The 19,201-nt window shown below is 42.6% G+C and overlaps 1 protein-coding gene and 1 long non-coding RNA gene across 10 annotated transcripts in view; one reads left to right on the forward strand and one right to left on the reverse strand.

Annotated features, from left to right (window-relative positions):
* The window catches only part of Sulf1 (sulfatase 1), a 168,234-nt gene that overhangs the window by 32,409 nt on the left and 116,624 nt on the right, over positions 1–19,201 (forward strand). For all 9 annotated transcript variants that reach the window (XM_031366875.1, XM_031366874.1, XM_031366872.1 and 6 more), the window contains one exon: positions 6,436–6,519. The gene's annotated coding sequence lies outside the window, so the exon portion shown is untranslated. The remainder of the gene's footprint in view (positions 1–6,435; positions 6,520–19,201) is intronic.
* On the reverse strand, positions 6,793–13,386 carry LOC116088178. Its single transcript, XR_004117805.1, has 2 exons — positions 13,312–13,386; positions 6,793–8,012 (listed from the first exon to the last, which is right to left on the reverse strand). It is a non-coding gene; the product is annotated as an uncharacterized LOC116088178 (long non-coding RNA).

A 19,201-nucleotide genomic window follows, 5' to 3' on the forward strand; every position in this document is an offset into this window, starting at 1 on the left:
ATATATATATATATATATATTTAATTCTAGTACTTGAGAGGCTAAGGTATTGTGGACTCCAGGTTAGCCGGAGCTAAGTAGAAATTATCAGGCCAAACTAGACTATACAGCAAGACTTAAAAAATGAAGAAAAGAGAAGGGAGCAGGAAGGCTGAAGGGAAGTAGGGAAAGAGAAAGGCTGGAAGATTGTCATGACTTAAAGAGTGAATTCCAGGCCAGCCTGGGCTACAGAATAAAAACCTACCACACACTCCTGAAATGAAAAGAATATAAATAGAGAATGATAGAGAGAAAGAAGTTGGGTGTAGAGATTTATGGCTCTAATTCCAGCACTTGGGAACTTGAGGCTGGGGAATTTCTGTGAGTTCTTGACCATTCTGGGATGCATAGTAAAATTCCAGGTAAGCCTGAGCTATGGATTAAGGCCCTACCTTACCTCTTCCCATAACAAAGAAAAGGAGGAGGAGAAGGAGATAAAGAGACAGGAAAGAAAGATAATGTTAGAGATTCTCAGAAGCACAAGGAGGGGTAGGAAGAAAATACGGTTTAGTGTGTGGTACTGCCCAGCCAGGCAGGCAGCAGAGGCTGAACTGCTAGTGCACCTTCCAGGATCTCTCTGCAGAGGCTGAACTGCTAGTGCACCTTCCAGGATCTCTCTGCAGAGGCTGAACTGCTAGTGCACCTTCCAGGGTCTCTCTGCAGAGGCTGAACTGCTAGTGCACCTTCCAGCATCTCTCTGCAGAGGCTGAACTGCTAGTGCACCTTCCAGGGTCTCTCTGGGTATGCTGATGAGAGTTTCCTCCATTCAAGCTGCTTGAGCCACAGTGCTTGCCTCTAGCATCAGAAGCATAGGCGAGCTCAGACACCTGCCTGCAGAGAATGCTTAGTTGTAGGCTCTATGGGAAGATGGAAGCTCCCCAACTCACTCTTGGCTTCGGCCTCTGAACTTCTCATGTTTTCTGGTCTCATGTCACAGTATCTGAAATAGTCCTCTCATGTGAACGCAGCAATCACCACGCCAGGATTTGTGTGATTTGGTGCAATTTTCTACTGAGGACATTTTTGGTGTTTTGACCATCCTTTTCGGGAAAGCAGTTTGGAACTACTTTCCAGGGCCAAATGATCCGGGGAAGAATGCTCTTCAGCAGCAAGACTGAAACCACTAATGAGAGACAACAAAAGGACATCTACCTGCATAAGGAGACTCCCACTGAGCCATTTCTAATTGTATCTGTACAGTGTGCAAAGAAAGCGATGTCCAAACCAGCTTATAAAAGAATCTATCACCAGCACAGCACTTCACTAACCTTCCAAAACCTGGGGGCATAAGGCCGTTTCTCTGCAGTAAAATCTGATGAGTTGGTGAAGCTGGGAAACCAGAAGCACTCTGTTCCTGGTCAGCTGACACTTGCGACAAGAAACGAGCAGAGTTTAGTCACTCAGCTCCGCACCAGGGACTCAACAGCACCACATTCACGAATACAGTGGCACAAATCATCTGACCCAAGCTTGTCAGGAGCAGCTAGAAAACTTAGTTCTACTTCTCTGAAGGTTACCAGTAGGTAAAAGTCTGGCACTCTTTGGTAGATGGCAGTTTCTGATGAACTGGCATATATGCCCATCCCTTACAGACTTTAGGACCAAGATTTCAGAAGTCTTTCATGTCTCACCTATTACCTCATTCTACCAACAGAACAATAGACTCATAAACCCAGGCACATACATGCACACGCACATGCATAGCTCATACAACACTTGAATCTCGAGCCATGTGACTGCTTATAGAAATTGTCTAACTTGGGAAAGAGAAAAAGACAATTGTCTCAAATCAAGACTACCCACTTTCTGGTCTAGTTTCACAGTCAGCCGAGAACTAATTCTTAGTTTTACATTTTTCTAAAAAATGGATTTGCTTTTATATATGTCTGAGGTTTCTGCCTGCACATATTTTCATGCACCATCTGTGAGCAGTGATGACAAAGGCTAAGAGTGAACACAGGATCCCCTAGCACTGCAGGTATAGACAATTGTGAGCTAGCATGTAGGTGCTAGGGACTGAACCCAGGTCCTCTGCAAAAGCAGCCAGTGACCATAACTGCTGAGCCATCTCTCCAGCCACTAAACTTTATAGTTTTTAATACCATTAAATTGGTTATTTTTAAGCAAATGTAAACAAACTCTAAGTCAACCCATGTATCACTATGCAGTTCAGACCCTGACAGACTGTCTGAGTTTATGCTGATGATCAGTTATTGCCCTGCAGTGCCAGAGCTACACACTGTGGGAAGAGGGAAAGATGGAGATGCAGCCTATGACCTCCTCCATGAACAATCTTCAAAGCTGACAGGAAAGACAAGGCAATGAAAGAGTGCTATATTGTATCTCGGGTTATGTGCAGACAGCAACAAGTGAAAATAGAGGTTGTCAAAAGGGAATCTGTGCTGGGGCAAGAATGTGGAATATGCTAGAGTGTGGAATAGAGAAAAGAAGACATTTTAGGCTAGGAAGAGCAGGCATAAAACCTGGGAGAAGAAAGATGCTGTGGTGGTATGAATGAATGAATGAATGAATGAATGAATGTCCCCAATGTTTGAACACTTGGTCTCCAGTTTATAAAACTGTTTTAGATGTGTGGCCTTATTAGAGGAGCTCTAATACAGCCTTGGGAACAATGTTGAGGTTTCAAAAGACTGATTTCCTAGTATCTCTCTCTGCCCCTTCTTGTGGATCAGGATGTGAGTTCTTAGCTGTTGCCACTCCAATGCCTTTGTTCAGTTGTCATGGACTCCTCTTGGGTGCAGTGCTTGCCATTGCGGGCCGTGGGAAACGAATGGGAAGAGGGGATAATGACCTGCTTCCTGCCAGAGGTCGGGTACTCTGTGCAGCCGACACGGGTGTCTATCCGTCACCCTGCTTCACCAGATGGGCATCTGTATCCCAGTCCTTGGAGGGAGGGCAGCTCGGGGGTCCTTGGTCCTCATGGATGCCAAGGACGCAGGTTCTAGCCCTACGCATTGCAGGCGACACTGAACACTGTGGAGGAGCTGAGAACAAATTGGGGGGCCCAAAGCAGCTAAGTCTGCTCTGGGGCTGAAGGGAGAGAGAGGGAAAGGAAGAGGCTGCTAGGTGGTGGTAGCAGTAGTGAGTGGGTGCGTGGGAGTTCTCTGTCTGAGTCTCTAGGCTGGGCCAACATGGTGCATCTAGTTGAAAGGAGGCATAAGATGTTTCATTATAGAAAGGAGAGAGAAGAGATGGGAAAGCAGAGGTCGGCCATGGCCACGTTGAGAAAGGGAGAAGGGAGGAGAAAGTAAAGATAAGAAGAGGAAGAGGCGGAGAGAGGAGAGAGAGGAGAGAGAGAAGGAAGGGGCAAACCGCCCCTTTTATGGTAGGCTGGGCTACCTGTCCTTGGGGCAGGGCATGCCTGGCTGTGGTCAGCTGACTGTGCAGTGGAATCCAGCCAGAATGCCAGGAGCTGGGGCATTGTCTACATGATAGATAGCAAAGGCTAATGGAGTTGGAGGACTCGTGGAGTCAGCCGTCTGTGTCTGGGAGCATGTCTCTACTGTTCCATCCCTTCTTTTACTAGCTCTCTGGAAGTTAAGATTCGCTCACCCAAAACACAGACTGCCCAACAGACTCCAACTCTCTGAAACTGTAAGTGAATGAAAGATTTTCTCTAATGACTTGTCTTGGTCATGGTGTCTTATCAGAGCAATAGGAAATTGCTAAGACAACAAGCTGAGGAACTGGTGTCAAGGAGATCTTTATCACATCTTATCCAGGACAACTGGTCTTGGAGCCTCACCTTGGCTTATGTTACCAGACAAAATTGTCAAAGTTGGGGTACAGGTGTCCTGTCTGCAATCTCAGCATTTAGGCACCTAAAACAAGGCAGTTGATGAGAGCTCAAGGCCACCCAGTTTGTGTAGTGAGTTCTTGCCAGCCTGAACTACAGAATGACACTCACCATTTCCTCACTGGCCACCAGCCTGTGGTTCCATGTTTCTGCCTCACTGCTGGGGTGTCAGAACACTGCTCATGGAGGCGGAACACAGAGGTGCTAGGCTACTCTCCTTTCTCCTTGTTCGCGTGCCAGGCTTGTGAGACAACTTCATGCTGCTCAGGGGAGACTAGAATGTGGGTTTGGTTCTGAATATCAGTCTGAATCCTCAAGTGTCTTATATAAAGCAGTATGCATGGTATTCAAATGTAAGTATGCATATGTTTCTGGACACTTGGAATTACTTATAGATTAATTATAACACAAGTCTAATGTAGATACTATATAGATAACTGTTATGCTATATAATTTAATGTATCTAATAATTATATATAGAATAAATGAAAATGGAGACAGTCTGTATGTTATATACATAAGAAATTTATTTTTCAAACATCTTGATTCTTGGCTGGTTGAATCTGAGGGTGCAGAATCTATCAATTCACTGCATATAAGTATCATTGAAATTTAAAATAACTAATTAAATTTGAATAACTATAAACCAACAATCTAACCAATAATATTAACTCCACTTTTCACAGGTGATGCTAGTTTAATGACTATGGAATAAATTTGTTTTTATCAGGAACTCACTAATTAGTTTAAAATTTATTTTATTATTTAGTTTACTTTATATGTATGAGTGTTTTGCCTGCATTTATATGTCTGTACCACATGCATGCTGGAGCCCAGAAAGGTCAGAAGAGGGGCATCAGAGGCCCTGGCATTTGAGTTAAGAGATTGTTGTGATCCACCATATATGTGCCAGAAATTGAACCTGAGTCGTCTGAATGTTCATTCACTCAGTTCTCCTAACCCCTAAGCTATCTCTCCATACCAAAAAAAAGAAAAAAATTAATGAATTTATATTGTATATTTAGTGTTGTGTGTGGCTACAGTATTAGCTGTGAACTGGCAAACCAGGAAAAGGGTCTGTGCCATATATTTCCTAGTGAAGAGATTATAGACTGAGTACTGTGACAGTCAGGTTAACCTATCACCTTTCTTAATTCTGCAAGTATACAGGTCTTTCTACAGTGTGGGGCAGGTATTTAACTCTGCGTGTGTATGGAACATGCATAGATCCAGGCTGTCTTATTCTTTTATTTTCAGCTTCTTCTAACATGTACTTTAGGCATAAAAAAAAAATCAAAGTCTATATTGATAATGGTTTTAAAAGTCCTTGATGTGTTTTTGCTCAATCAGGGACAAAGGTACATGTATATATAAGTGTGAAAAAAAAATAAATCCACTTTGCAGCCTAGAATTCATTGTTCAAATTACCCAAGTAGTAATATTTTGTGGGAGAAACTCTTCATGGATTTTCAAGAGGGTGTTCTCATGTAATCCTCTCATCGGGCCCAGGGAGTTCCCAGATTTTAAAAACCCGTTCTTCAAAAGGGTAGAGGCTAAGTAACTCACTCCAGGTCACATAACCAGTAAGTTATCACCTGGGATCCCACCATACTCCCCCAGAAGTATAGCCAGATCAGTGTCAGAAAGCATGGAGGTTATCTTGATGTTATACTATGCCAACCTGACCACAGCCAGCATCCTACATCACAGCAGAGAGTGGATGCTCATTGCTCTGAGGGTGGAGCCTGGAACTGCCCACACTTAACCTGAACCCACAAAGCCAGTCCAGAGCAAGAGGTTGCAGGTCTGTGGAGGGAAAGAATCTGCACCCATGGCCTCTGGGGGTCCCTGTGTTTAGATCAAAATACAATTACACTCACCTATGGCAAGGTAAGAAAGCTTCAAGCTCTACATAAAATCTCTCTTTAACACTGTTGTTTTCATAAGAAAAAAGACTTTAAAGGCACAGGACATATTGAATTGATAAGTGGTGTGACATTTTCCTATTCTATCCTATTATTTCCTTGTCTGACTTATACATTGTACATATGGACCATGTATGTGTTAAAGTGTGATGTGATATGCTTCATGAAAGACACAAAATCAAGTACTGCTTCTCAGGTACGTTTACGGTAGACACATTTCCACCTGTTGCAAGTATACAATGGAAACAAGCTGAACCTCTTGTAAAGGTTCCCTTTGCTACTCATCAAATAACAGCTTTGGAAAGATTCTATGATTCAGCACATTTTCCTTTAAAATAAATCCCACAACCTGAAATTAGACGTCCCTCAACTTTTAAACATGGAACACACTGTAAATCTTTTAAAAAGGAACTCTTCTTTATTGGATGTATGAACCCCAAGCAAAGAATAATATGAAATGGTACTAATGGAAGCCAAAATGGAAGCTTCCAGAACACAGCTGAATAACCTAGTATGTTTCAAAGAATTAATGTGTTGTCAGAAGATTATGCCTAATGATAGTCTCCTTTGGAGGCTGTGAAAGAGTGATATCTGAAAGATGAGAGAAATTGCTTGTAAAGATACAGTTCATAACACCTCTGTTCTCCATCACAGGTGCTGAGGGCCAGTCACCATCAGCCTGAGAAGGTGAATTTGGCAAGTGACATGAAGATTCTTCATTGCAGGGAAGTGTCAAAGGTACTCCTCAAAGCTTTGTCTCTTAACTAATTGAACCAGGGCCCACCTGGGCGATGTGTGCCACTTTGGCTAGTGGTTGGGGATGTTTTAGAGCTAACGGGAATCAGAGACTGTGGCCCAACCCATTCCTATGCCATTCCCCATTTTGGTAGAGAGAGCCAAGAGAGGCCTTGAAGGTAGCAGAGTTATATCTTTGATATCAGACCTCCGGCATGCCACAAATAGTGCATAATAAATAGGACTCTAAAGAGACACACGACTCAACATCATATGGTGTTTAAAAACTAGGTAGATTTCTGCCTTGCAAGAGTCAAGAAATGAATGACAGGCCAGTTAGCCACCTCAGCCATCCCAGGGTACTGCAATGTCAGGAGTGCACAGATGTCACCCGTCCTGTCCACAGTTTGTCTTCATACTTTCTAATTTACAAGGATAAAGGGAAGAACCTAGAATGGTGTGGGAGTGGGGAGAACTGTGGGGAGGCACCATAGCAATTAGACATTGGTCAGGATAACACACTGAGGAGCTGGATTTTCAGGAGTCTACACTCCACTGAGTTGTTCCTCAGATGTCCAGTTCAACCCCAGCCCTAGCGTATGCTGAATTCTTTTGGTCTCAGATTTCTCCTCTTTAGCATCCTTCATCCTTTGTTTGGCTTCCTTCAAAGGCTTGCATTGAGTCAGGTTGTCTTGGAAACTGTCCTCTAATCACTAGAAAGTTCATGAATCTCACACAGGAAGAGAAAACAAAACAAAAACTTCCATTCTGTCTGGATTTCAGGTCTGTCTCCTGAGGGGCATTTTTTATTCCATTTCCCTATACATGACAAGTAAAAGGGGAATGATTAGAAGGTTCTTGGCACCCAGGGTGACTCGAGTGTCTCAGTATTCAATCTCAGACACTGGCCACCAGTCTCTCTGTCTGGGACAGCATTATGACAGTCAGGCTACTCCACCTGTCATCTGCAAGTGGAGTCAACAGAAAGTGAAGTTGTTGGAAAGCAGAACTCCTTATGTCAAAGCTGGCAGCAGCTGGGAAAGATGGCATCAAGTATGATGCCACTGAAAACTTACAACAGAGGAGATGGAAACCTCACCATTAAGTGTTGCTTTCCCGAGGGACTGCTGAAGCCCGCTGCCCCATAGCATCTTAAGTTGTCCTGTATTATGAAATTGCCACGTTTCTGGAATTCTATTGCTTTTTATCTGAGCAGTTATTTCTCATTTCACACTTTCTTCTCTTTAATGAGAAAACCTCCCCTTTAAGTCTTGTACCCTTTTTGGTTTTCAGCGTATTTTTTAATGAGGAAGTAGATTGTTTTCTTTACTGCTGGATCAGAGTCCTTTGCTCAACTTTAACATGCAGAACACATATTTCTCAGGAACCTGCCAGCTCCCTGCAGAGCTGGTTCCAATCTCCTTTTTCCATCTTTGGACAGAAAATTCAACCATCAGGTCTGACTGGCTGTCCTTCCTGAGTCACGACTGATCCTCCTGTGCAGGGAGTTTTGTAGAAAGAAAGAGGTCCTGTTAGAGTGGGTCTGGACAACTGGAAACATTTTACTGACAAATGTGGCCTCAGAATTGTGGCCTGTGCCATTTTCTTTGCTTCTCTATTCATGTCACCCTTGGAAAAGTGTTCCTTTCCTTACTGTTGCTGAGCAGAGAGCCACTCGTTCAGCCTATAGAAGTGCTTGCCTCCGAAGCCTAATGCATGAGCTTGATCCCCAAGACCATGTAAATGTGAAAGAGGCCAGTCCACAAAGTTGTCCTCATACCTGAAGCTTATTCATGCCCTTCCCACTAATAAGGGTAAATGCATGTGTTCATACAAATGCTTACACACATGCATATGTGCACACACACATATAAGCACAGCCACACACGTGTGTGTAGACACCTGCACATGCACACAAGCACACACACACATGAACCACTTGGACTGGGAATGTACCTAGAACACATTTCTAGGATGAACAAGGCCTCTGTTCATTCTCCAGCACCACTAACTAAATCTGCTTTCCCAGGTTTAGAAGTTCTCATGACCTCCAGAATATATAACTCAACCGACAGACCCAGGACAGGCTGTAGGCGAACCTCAGGCTCCTCCCAACTTGGTGTCTTAGTTACTTGGCTTTCCATGGGGTCACTCTTGACAGGAACAACCTAAGGGAAGGCAGGCTATCTTGACTCAGTTTCAGGGCTATCATGGCAAGGCACAGTGGCAGCAGTGGCTTTGTCTGTGGGGGTGAGAACTCACAGAATAACTCACTCACTTCTTGGCAGTTCAGCAAGAGGGGTTAGGTAAAAGTAGAAGCAGATATCACCTTCAAGGGTCTGCTCCTAGTGGCCTACATCAACTGTGGGCCTTAGTTCTAAGTATTCTATAAGCCTCCCAGACAACGGCAGCAGTTCGGGCCAAGTGTTCAAACCCACGGGCCTGGGAAGGACATTTCACACTTAAACTTCTTAAGCTGGGTTGCCAGAAGACTGACTTTAAAAAAAAAAAGTCTTTCGTTTTTATTTTATAGATGTGGGTATTTTGCCTGCATGCCTGGTGCCCACAGATACAAAGAAAAGAGATGTCAGCTGGAGTTGCAGTCAATTGTTAGCCACCATGTGGGTGCTCATTGTTAGCCACCATGTGGGTGCTCAGAATCGAATCCAGGTTCTCCGCAAGAGCAGCAACTCCCTTTAAATGCTGAGTCATCCTGAAAAGACATTCAAATTTATTTTTCAAATTGCTTAGTCGGTGTGTCTGCATGTGTGTGTGTGTGTGTGTGTGTGTGTGTGTGTGTGTGTGTGTGTGTGTTTGTAAGAGAGAGGCAGACAGAGACAGAAAGAAACAAATGATACGTGTGGTACTACACAGATGTATCTTTCCAGCCTCTAAAAAGCTGGCTTTTGTTCTAAGGACAGATAAACTGTAATGGGAAAGTCATCAAAAGAGCCCTGAGAACTGTCTCAGGACACTTGGGAACTTTAGGATTAACATGGAGAGTACTCCCACATGGGGACAGATAGCTAACTTTCATTGAGCACAGCTCCTGTCAGAATAGAAATGGCTGGTATTGTCCCTTCTGGGCTCTGCCAAGCCACTGTTGGACAAGGGTGGATACACCTAGTTGGGTTAGCTTATAATAATGGCTATGTTGTCTGTGAAAAAATGAAGGCCTTATGAAACCCTGTTGGTGGTTGCTTTGTTTTTGTTTTGAGACAGGGCCTCTCCTAGTGCAGGCTAGCACTGAACTCACTATGGAGCCTTACATTTCTGACCTTGCTACTTACACCTCCCAAGTGTTTAGATTTTAGGGCTACTAAGTTTGGAGGACTGAACCCAGGGCTTTGTGCGCGCTGGAAAGCACTATATCCGCAGTCTTAAAGATACCTAACTGGAATGGAAATTTAAAAATATATTTTATTCTATTTACTTTGTGTGTGTGTGTGTGTGTGTGTGTGTGTGTGTGTGTGTGTGTGTGTACATGTGTGAGTCAGTTCTCTCCTTTTATCATGTGGGTCTTGGAGAGTAAAATCTGATTGTCAGGCTTGGCAATAAGTGTTTTAATCCCATTGAACCACTTTGCCATCAAGGAAGAGATTGTTTTCAAATTGTTTATCTGCGCGCGTGTGTGTGTGTGTGTGTGTGTGTGTATGTGTGTGTGTGTGTGTGTGTGAGAGAGAGAGAGAGAGACTGACAGACATACATACAAGTAGACAGGCACAGATACAGAGACAAGAAACAGAGAGACAGAGAGACTGACAGACAGACCTAGATAGACAGACACAGATACAGAGACAAGAAACACAAACAGAAAGAGAGAGACAGAGTCAGAGACAGACAGAAAGAGACAGAGGGCATTTATGGGCACCACATGGGTGCATGGCAGCCAGAGGGTATTAGCTCCCTTGGAACTGGGGTTATAGACAGTGCCTTAGTAAGAGTTCCATTGCTGTGAAGAGACACCATGACCAAAGCAAATCTTATAAAGGACAACATTTAATTGGGGCTGGCTGACATGTTCAGAGGTTCAGTCCATTAACAACATGGAGGAAACATGGCAGTGTTCAGGTAGACACTGGGCTAGAGCAAAAGCTGAGATTTCTGCATCTTGATCTGAAGACTTCCAGGAGAAGACTATTGTACAGGCAGTTAAGAGGAGGATCTCAAAACCCATCCTCACAGTGACCTACTCCAACAAGGCCACACCTCCTGATAAGGTCAAGCATATTCAAACCACCACAGGCAGTTTTGAGCCATCCTGTGGATGCTGAGGAGCCATCCTGTGGATGCTGAGGAGCAATCCTATGACTTGGAAGGAGCAGCGCACGCTTAGCCACTGAGTCCTTTCTCCTCTTCCACGACGAAACTTTTTGTCCTCATAAGCATGGCTCTGTGCCTTGACACTTTATTCTATATGATATTTAAAGTCAAGTATAATAGGTTAATTTATATTCAAGTGAGTTTACAATTGTTAATCAACTACACTAGTAAACCACATCTTTTCTAAAAGGCTGTATTTAAGGCAGACCTTAAACACTGTTAAAATCTTAGTACCCAATAAGCATTTAATGCTTTCCCAAATTCACAGCAATATACACTCTTGTCTTATGAAGAATTTTTCTCTGAGCATTTCTCATTAAAGAAGGCAACAGAATGCTAATATTATTTAAAAGTATGCAATAATTGTTAGATAGCATAATAGCTGACTACTATGAAATTTTAAAAAGCTTTAAAAGAAAACAAAATTTCACACAACTCAAATGCATCAGGCTTTTCTGTGTGTGTACACATTTGGTATGATAATAGAAAAATTCCCACTGTGTTGCTGCTTTTTAGTTTGATCTATTTGTTTTTAGTTGTTACCATGCTGGGGATTACATTATGCCCAGGCACTCTACTTCCTCCAAAACCAGCAATTCTACATAGTAGTGTTTAGTATCTCCTAGAACCTCACATTCTGATTGACCTCTTGGTAGCACACGCTTGTGCATTTCCTTCTTAGCACTCCCTGACTTGTGCATAAAGCTCTTTGACATGGGCTGGAACACGTAAGTTGCTGTTGTTTTTTCCCTACAAGAAGCAACATTCCAGAATTCCAGTGGGTAGGAAGTCTATGTGGCTGGCTCCAATGCTGCTTTTTATTTAAACACATCCTATGCATTGTCCTTTCACCCTTTTGAGGCTAAAAGACTTTGACATGTATCTCCAATAAAAATCCATGTAAGGAACAAGGGTTAGTAAGGAAAAGTCGTACATACTTGTACATAGTTAAGCAGGTCCCTTTAGATAGTACACCATCAAATCTAGGGAGTTTGTGGGGTCTGCTGGGTTTTCTTTGTGGTGCTGAGGATGCAACTTGAAGGCAGATCTCTCTACCCTGGACTCCACTTGCAGTCTGGTGAGTTTGTGTTCAAAGAATATAGTAGATACCAATAGGATGAGAAACATGGATCCGTCAGCTTGTACCATCTCTTGCTGGCACAACCTCTATTCTCATTTAGTCATGACTTGTCCCAGCACTAAACAAGGTGACTGCTCAGCAGCTCTGGCTACCAATAGAACAGTGCTTTGTTTTACAGGAGGACAAAGCCAACTCCAGGGACACGGATGGTCATGGAAAGCCTCTCTCTCTGCTCTTGCTATAAAGATACATTCAGATGGGAAGTTAGCAGGAAGAGAGCTATTTCCCTGTTGAGAGAATGTAGTCCAATTAGGTTGAGGGTTGGGGCTGCAAGACATTCACAAGTGACCATCAAGGAAAAAAGAATGGGATGATGTCATTCTTTGCCAGGACAATAACTGAAATGAAATCAGGTCACACAACAATGATCTTATTCTGTGGTTGGAGCCAAAAGTTTTTAGAACAGATTCCTGTGCTGTGGTATTTCTCAGAAACGATCTCAGGGCTGCTATTCACACGATCCTGTCTCCCCCTCAACCCTGGAGGCACACACACACACACACATAAAAAAGCAGAATCTTTCCATCCAGTGCAGAAATAATCCACACTAGTTCTGATCACTTGCTTAAGTCCACTATGTCGCAGTTCAACAGAAAAGTGTCTTGATTCTTTCTTACAACACATGTTCTATAAAGAAACAATACAGTAACACAGCTTGGTACCAAGTCCAATGAGTTAAATCAGTATTCTTTCTTATAGGGGAATTCTAACATACTTAATTTAAGAAGGAATTCATTCCTCTGGGCACCGTTTCAGGAAGTTACTTTTTTTCTTTTTTTTAAAGATTTATTTATTATTATAAATGAGTACACTGTAGCTGTCTTTGGACCACCAGAAGAGGGCATCAGATTTCATTATGGGTGATTGTAAGCCACCATGGGGTTGCTGGGATTTAAACTCACGACCTTCGAAAGAGTAGTCAGTGCTCTTGCCCGCTGAGCCATCTCACCAGCCCCAGGAAGTTACTTTCTGAAAGGAAGCATTGCCCTGTGCCCTGAACCATTCGATTTGTGTTGGCTGATCCTGTGTTCCTAGTTCCAGAGACAGGTATACTAAATGTCTTCTCTCTGAATACTATATTTCTTCTCTCAGGAATGGCCTAATTTGACCTCATTTATCTGCTTAAATTTCACAAGAGTGCATGATAATTACAAGTGAAGGGAACACTTTCGAAGAAGCCATCCCCAGAATAATTAGGTAGAAAGGTCATATCTGTTGTCACTGCATTAAAAGAGAGCTCCAAAGAAGTTTGCCATTGGCCGTCTTTTTCTACATGGTTTTAGTAAGAGAATTGAAGTATAGTGTGCAGGCTCCTACAGAAACGTCTGTACCTCGGAGACTTGTAGAAAATGCTCCTTTTTGGTAAACCAGTTGTCTTCAAGGACTTGCATGCATCCAGAGTTCATGTCTTTCTCTTAAACTATGTGAAAATGTAAAGCAAAATAAATAAAGTAAATAATACTGTGGGCATTCACATTTACCTCCTTATTGTGTTCTTGAGTTACTTGGGAGTCTGATCTTTTATCTAAGGTATATGACACAAGGAATTGAAAGCGTTTTTGGCAACTGCTACGAAAATAAAAAGAAGAGCATTTAGATAGAGTTCTGTAGGGGCAGATTTTAAAGAAAACAATAATTTCTACCACCCTTATTTAGAAATGAAAGATAGATTAGACAAAGGGTGTTTGAGAAAGGAGAATTAATTTTATTTTTATTAGTTTGTATGTGTGTTCAGATGCCCAAAAAGGTCAGAAAATGGAATAGACTCCCTAGAGCTAGAGGTCTAGCTGGCTGTGAGCCCTCTGATGCCGGTGCTGGGAACTAAACTCGGGTCTTCTGCAAGAGTATCGAATACTCTTAGTTGCTGAGCCTTCTCTCTAGCCCCAGGGTAATTATTTTACACATAAAAGTAAATAAATATTTCTGAACAAACTGTCAGCACTATCATAAGCTTCCAAATTTCTATTTTCCTTCCTTTCTATTTGTTTTTAAAAGGTACCTAAGCTCCTTGTCTACCATCAGTGTACACTAGCATTTAAAATACATTTGGCTTTTTAAGCAAACCTATTTACAAACCAGGTGACTTAGTCCTGGTGTATTACAATGAAATTCACAATAAAACTAATTTTCAAGGCTATTAACTTTTACATATTTTACCAGTAAGAGAGTTAAGTGAGTTGATGGGTTTTTATATACTACAGGGGGGAAAAGAAAAAGGCCAAATGCCCCAGCCATTTAATTAATTAGGTCTGTCCGCATCCTACAGCCAGAGGTGCATATATGATGGTGCTTAACACTTGGAATGGCAGCCATTCCAAGTAGCCAGTGCTGTGCTGTAGAGATCCAGGAGTTTGCCTCATGATAAGAACATAGAATTGAGAACCAAGAGCTAAGGTGCTGCTCTGGTGTTAGGCACTCAACCCATAACTTTCTAGGGAATTAGAATGGACTTGTTTCATTTTTCCCTCACTGGGAGGTTGTAAATAAAGAATGCAAAAGCACTTCACGAGGGAAGAGCCATAGTAAGCCACTCAAACATAACCTCTTGCTGTTGTAATTCGGACAGACTAAGGCATCATGTGGGATCATTGCTTCCCATCAGGCTGCACTGTTCTCAGCACCTTCTTCTCCCTCATTATTCTTTTAGCTCAATGTCTATCTGCCAGTAAACGAATCCCAATGTGTGTTTTCGATGGTTGGCACGTATTCAAAATGGTTTTGCAAAGAAGAGAAGCTGTAGAATCCCCAGGGTTTCAACTCCATATTCAGTGCTAGAAAACTGTAAGTCAATCTAAAACACAATGAAGACCATTTATGAGCAAAGAGAATTAGTGAGAACATAATGTGGTCATAGTTGTTGACGTTCAGCGAAGGCCTGGGTCCAAAACCCAGACAATTAGAAAGAAGCCCGAGGCCAGACCAGCCTCAGAGAGGGGCTCTGCTGCCTCAGGGAGGGGCTCTGCCGCCTCGGGGAGGGGCTCTGCCGCCTCGGGGAGGGGCTCTGCTGCCTCAGGGAGGGGCTCTGCCGGTTTTTAGTGTTGATTGGCTCCTTCCATGCGCTAACATGGTTGAGAGACTGTCTTTATCCGGATCCTTCAGTCAGAAGCCAGGGGCACCCCCCCAACTCAGAAAAGACACCCCAGCTTGCTGTCTGTGTGTGCCATGGACTGCTTTCTCTCCAGGGAAATGTTTTCCTGTTCGCCTTTCCTACCCTCAAGCATTAATTTACAGAAGAACTTCTCTCAAGTATGAGGTCTCAGTTTAGTAGTGTTGAAATGTCCCTTCTGGGTGAAAATACAGGAATGTAGTTTACATTTCTCATTTGGAAGTCCATCTGGTTCAAAGAATTTTCTCCCCAGGTGTGGAAATATTAAGACAGAGATCATATGGCATGACTTGTGAATACATGTTTGATCTCCATTCTTGCAGTTACTAACCCCTCAAGATGACAGACAATAGTTCTGACTATCAAAACAGGGCTTTTGTTAAGCAGCAACTGAGAGCTGATTGTAATTAGACTAAAATGTTGGCTGTTGTGGATATCTAGACATGCTGCCTTTGAAGAACTTTTCCTACCTGAGGGAGACTTTGGAGTTATCACCAGCAAAGGATTTGAAATGCAAATCCTTCTCATTATCCCTCATTTATACTGGTCTATGAGCGAGATGGAAAGAGATTAGGAGCCCCTGCTGTTTTCTAATTGTGATTTCATTTCTGTATTATGAGTCAGTTGGGAAAGTCTTCCAAAAAACATACTTGCTGAAAGTCTCAGTCATATCTTCAATGGGGTGCTCAGAGATGGGAAGTGGTTGGATCATGAGGAATCTTTCCTAATCGATGGACTAGCCTGTTAATGGAATCATAATCTGATGACAACATTGGAAAGAGGGACTTGGTTGGAGGAACTAGGTTACTAGGTGTATGCCCTTGAAGGAACTAGGTCACTAGGGTATGTCTTTGAAGGGCAGATATCATCCCTGACCCTTCCCTTTCTCTCTTTCCCCTCCTCTCTCCCTCAGTCTCTTCTTTTGATCTGCTCCCTGGTGGCCTTCAGTGAAAGGCTTTCCTTCATCACCATGTTCCTGCCTTGTCAGGGCCTAAAAGCAATGGCACCAGGTGACCATGAGCTAACTGAAGCCACTGACACCTGTACAGCAGAAAATAACCTTCCTTCCATAAGGTACTTGTCTCTGTAACAAGGCAGTGACTATACAGAAGGTTAGAGAAAGGTGAGAAGGTGGAGAAAGAAGAAAGGGCTTAAGAAAAAGAGAGAGACGGATGGATGGGGCTTTAAAGGGAGAAACTCAGTGAGACTGGGGACAGAATGGCCTTGAGCCCCTTCTTAAGTTAATTATGAAATTTGAGAAGAGAAACAAACATAAAACAAACAAACAAACAAACAAACAAACAAAAAACGGGACTAGTGTATGAGACAGTGAGTAACAAAGAGAACAAAAAAAGCCCCTCCCATCAGGTGGTGGCGCACTCCTTTAATCCCAGCACTCTGGAGGCGGAGGTGGAGGCAGAAGCAGAGACTGGCTGATCTTTGAGTTCGAGGCCAGCCTGGTCTACAGAGTGAATTCCAGGACAGCCAGGGCTACACAGAGAAACCTTTTTTTGAGAAACAAAACAAAACAAACACAAAGAGCCTGTACTTCTGCTCTGTGCTAACCCTGTCAACTTGTTTCTTCATTCCTCGTGATGGTCAGCTCAGTCATGTTGGTTCTGGTAGGAGAGAAGGGTGCAAGGTTGCTAAATATTGCAGAGTATGCATAGGGCACGTGTGTGTTGTGTGTGTGTGTATTATATATGTAGATATGCACACACATATACGTATATGTGTGTGTATTACAGTAATTATCCAAAATCTTTGTGTTGTTGTTTAGATTTAAGAATAGTTACATATATAATGAGATCTTAGAGATGAGACACAAGTCTAAATACAAAATGCATTTCCATCTTCTGTGACTCTTGAACACAGCCTGATGGCAATCTCATACAGTGTCTTTGATGACTCTGTCCAGGAGATGATTGGTTGTATTTCTCGTTATTGTGCAGTGTGGATACTAAAAGTGGAAAATTCTGAATTTTAAATCTATCAAAGACCTATGTCATGTAGGCTTTGCTTCTGGCATTCACTACACTGCCCTCACCAAGTCTGTGGTTACTTGAGCCTTTGAAGGACTTTCCCAGTAATTCTTCTTTCAAATATTTATACATTCCCACCACTTTCTCTCAGACTGCCAACTACATTTGTGTCACTGTCACCAATGCTAAAATCACCCACCACCCCAGTTACCGAGACAAAATTCACATTTGGCTTCACTACTGTGGTTTTTCCAGTTAGTATTTCTTGCGGTTGGTTTTGGTTCTGTTGTTGTTTTTTTCCAGTTAGTATTTCTTGTGGTTGGTTTTGATTCTGTTGTTGTTGTTTTTTACCAATTGCCATTACTTCCTTATTACTTTTTCTTAAAATTTATTGATGTTGAGACAAGGCCTCACTACGTATTCCTGGCTGGCCTGGAACTCACATGTAATTGTCTGTCTGTGCCTCCCTAGTACCAGGATTAAAGGCCACTGCTAGCTTCCCTAGAATTTGTGAACAGGGGCTGGAGATGACTCAGTGATTAAGAGGTCCTGAGTTCAATTCCCAGCAACCACATGGTGGCTCACAACCATCTGCAATAGGGTCTGATGCCCTCTCTGGCACACAGGTGTACATGTAGATAGAGTACTCATGTACATAAAATCAATAATAAATAAATCTTTTTTTAAAAAAATTCTGAACATATATGCAATTTGTAAGTGTAACATGGAAGTCTTCATATGTTAACTATATCTTTTCTATTCATTTCTTCCCCACACTAAAGCTTTCCAGCCAGCAAGCACCCAGCCCCTGACTTAAGTCCTAAATCTTTTTTTCCTTTTCTTTCATTATGTCTTCTTTTCCTTGGGTGCTAGGAATTAAAACCAGGACTTCACACGTGTTCATAATACTTCACCTGGGAGCTGCAGTTTTTAGTTTTTCTAGCCCTTTTAAATTTTGGTTCTAGATAATGCCTCACTAAATTGCTCAGGCTAGCCTTGGGCTTCAGAATCTCCAGCTTCCCAAACCTACCCAGTAGCTGGGGTTATAGGCTGACACAGCATCTTTCATTTCCACATCTCTGTTGACGTCCCCGACTGACCTTCAGCTGGCCCCATCATTTTCTGCTCTTCCCCACTAGGCACTGAAATCCTTCCAGGCACTGCTGGGCTCTCACTGAGCTCTGTATTGCCAGTGGGAACTGAGGCTTCAGCACATGACACACATTAGAGAGAATGTTGAATGAAGGAATGAGTAAGTGTTGTTAAAGCTATCTGTAAGGGTTAAGGTTTGGACATTTAGAGGAGACTGATAAATACCTATGTGCTTTTGTAACAGTTGCCCATTTTCAGCACTGGAGAAGTCAATTGAGAAACCAGATCCTCATAAGCTAGACCTCAGTGCTGGAGCTGAGCTAGTTCTGTGCTGAGCTTAGTTAGCGCGCTTCACAACTTTCAGATTATACCCAAAAGGAATAGACTCTAGGATAATGGTGCTAGGGAGCTGGTAAGTGGAGTGCCTACCTCCAAGGTTCACATTGTTTCTGTGTAGGAATAGCAGGATTAGAACTTCTGGAGTCTCCCCAAGTACTCTCGTGGCTTTTTAATTTAAACTTGGTTGTCTTTTGGACTGCCTGTCTTGCTTCCTTCCTACGTCAAAAAGTTAACACAATTAGAAAACGGGCGGGGGGGCGGGGAGGGGTTGGAGAGATGGCTCAGCGGTTAAGAACACTGACTGTTCTTCCAAAGGTCCTGAGTTCAAATCCCAGCAACCACATGGTGGCTCACAACCATCTGTAATGAGATCTGATGCCCTCTTCTGGGATGTCTGAAGACAGCTACAGTGTATTTACATATAATAAATAAGTAAATGTTTAAAAAAATTAACTCAAAAGGAAATATAGTTAAATTTCCATGAATGATGGGAAATGTCCTCCATTTTCATGTTCAAGGTTTTTTTCTAAAATCTTTTTTTTTTAAAAATTTATTTGCTTTTATTTTGTGTGTATAAGTACTTGCCTGCATGCGTGCATATGCAGTACATGTATATCTTGTGTCCTTGAAACCAGAATAGGGCTTCAGATGCCTGGGAATAGGGCTTCAGATGCCTGGGAATAGGGCTTCAGATGCCCTGGG

Source organism: Mastomys coucha, unplaced genomic scaffold (assembly GCF_008632895.1).
Source record: "Mastomys coucha isolate ucsf_1 unplaced genomic scaffold, UCSF_Mcou_1 pScaffold14, whole genome shotgun sequence".
Taxonomy (NCBI): Eukaryota; Metazoa; Chordata; class Mammalia; order Rodentia; family Muridae; genus Mastomys; species Mastomys coucha.